Below are 2,404 nucleotides of genomic sequence, written 5' to 3' on the forward strand. Positions count from 1 at the left end.
AAAAAAAAAAAAAAAAAAAGATTCCCAAAATTTAGTCACTTGATTTAAACCACTCTCTTCCACCCAGACTGTGCTCTATGAACCATACTCTACACACTATTCCTCTTTTACGACTCTATAAAAATCAAATTTAACTGGCTTTTTGAAAAGAATATATTTTCAGTTTCATTAAGAAAAACTAAAAACTAGTTTGTAAAAGTTTTTTATTGTATCCGTGCCACACATAGTAGTGAAAAATAACACTCCTAAAAAAAGAATGCTACCTTTTCCACGACATTTTATTTTAAATAAAACTTCAAGTACTCTTACATAGGTACAAAAAAAATTCTGATCTATTTGCCTCCAACAGGCCACCACAACACACAGTAGATAAAACACAGTGGTTACAAATGTCTTTTTTAAATTTATTTCTGAGGCAAGGCAAATGAGAGGGAAATGTTTCTATGAAAAAATACTGTGTGTGTAGGAAATTGTCACAATTTTATTCCACATGGATACAAATGATTATACTTTAATTTAGGCCCTGGTGGCTTAAAATTATATAATAAAATAGAAAAATGGAAAACTAATATCCCCTACACCCTGTTTCAAAGGCAGGCACTACCAAGATTAAGGAGACGCCACAGTGTTGGTAGAGGATAGTTACTGTACAAGCTGTAGAGCTATACCTTCAGACTAAAATAAAATGCTACAGTCCTTCTAAGGCATAAACAATAATGTCTGCAAACAATATATACACATAATACATATTTAAAACAAGACTTAATATAAACAATAATGAACAGTATATACACGTCAATTTTTTTCACTGTTTGGAAATACAATTTAACTACACAAGTGATGCAGCAACATATATATATATATATAAATGTAACTCTACAGTAAAGTTTATTTTTGGTGCTTTTATAGCACATCAGTGTAAACAGTTTAACTTGGCTTTGTTTTATATTTTAAAACATTCCTTGTTGTATTTTCAAGATTTAAAGCAATTTTCTAGTTCTTCCTTTTCACAGAAAACGAAGATTCTGGATGTGGTTTAATCATAAATAATTCATAAAATTAAATACATTCACTAGAAAATAAACTACAAAGTAAAAAAATGAAAAATAGATATTTATTGAGAGGGAAAGGAGAACCATTTCCCACATTAGAGCTCTGGTGTTGAATATTCAGTGCGATTTGATATATTTTAATTACTATTGCACTATAACACCCTTTCCTTTGAAAATTCTTTGGGTGTGCTTCCCTGTTCTACCTAAATTAGCTGATAAATCACACAAACCAATAACCAAGGGCCTTGGTTGCTGTAGGAGTGAAGCCTTTAAAAATGGTATCATTCTTCTGATACTTTTTTTTGATACTTACTTTAAGAAAAAAAAGTCATTATGTATGTGCCTTGCACGTTTATGTAAATACAGTTCACATTGCTGGTCTCATCTATCCTTGTTTAAAAGGAAAAAGAAAATATTGTTAAAACTTCAGCTCACTTTGAAAGTATCTGTCCACTTTTTTTCAAAATATTTCCTCATACTGTGGCCAGCTCTGCCTATATCAGAATCATCTTCATTAAATGTTTCACAGTTGTCAAAAACAAGCCTGACATCTAGAGCAAAGGTTTCAAGGTTCGGATATCTGAAAGAAAACACATAATTAGAGATTGCTTTCATAGGACGGCTTTGTTTTGTAAACAGATGAAGAGGTAATAAGACAAAAATTAAAACTGAAGGCATAACTGCATTTAACTGATAAAATAAGCGACACCCTTTTATAAATGGAACATTTATTTATTTATTTATTTGCAGTTTTTGGCCGGGGCCGGGTCTGAACCCATCACCTCTAGTATATGGGGCCTGCTCCCCACTCCCTTGAGCCACAGGCGCTGCCCAACATTTATTTTCTTTAATAAACATTAAAACATGGAAGATTTTAAAAATTTCATATGTTCTCAATCGTCTTGGCCTGTTGTAGGTTAAGTGGAAAAACAGATTTCTCTGAAGATCAAGGTATACCTCAATTAACTGGCATTTTCCCCACGGGCCATTTCCCATTTGTTCTGTATCACAATTTTGTTATAGGACATACCTACTTGATTAGTTTATCTTTTTAAATAAACAAATGAATTTTTTTTTTGGTATTCTTTGGTTTTTCCCCTAGAATATTACAGGGGTAAATATGTTTTAGTTACATAATTTGCTTTTGTGCATTTTGCTATTGTTGCAGTTTGGCTGCAGCTGGGCTACCCTCGGTATGTGGGGCCGGCACCCCACCCATTGAGCCACAGGCACCACCCCTGCTTTTGTACATTTTAAGTCAAAGTTATAAGCGTGCCCTTTACACAGAATGTGACCATTGTACCAGTTAGGTGTGAATTAACCTAACTCCTCCCCAATCCTCACCTACTTGA

The sequence above is a fragment of the Otolemur garnettii genome, unplaced genomic scaffold (genome assembly GCF_000181295.1).
Source record: "Otolemur garnettii isolate 467f Iridium unplaced genomic scaffold, OtoGar3 scaffold00098, whole genome shotgun sequence".
In the NCBI taxonomy this organism is placed as follows: domain Eukaryota; kingdom Metazoa; phylum Chordata; class Mammalia; order Primates; family Galagidae; genus Otolemur; species Otolemur garnettii.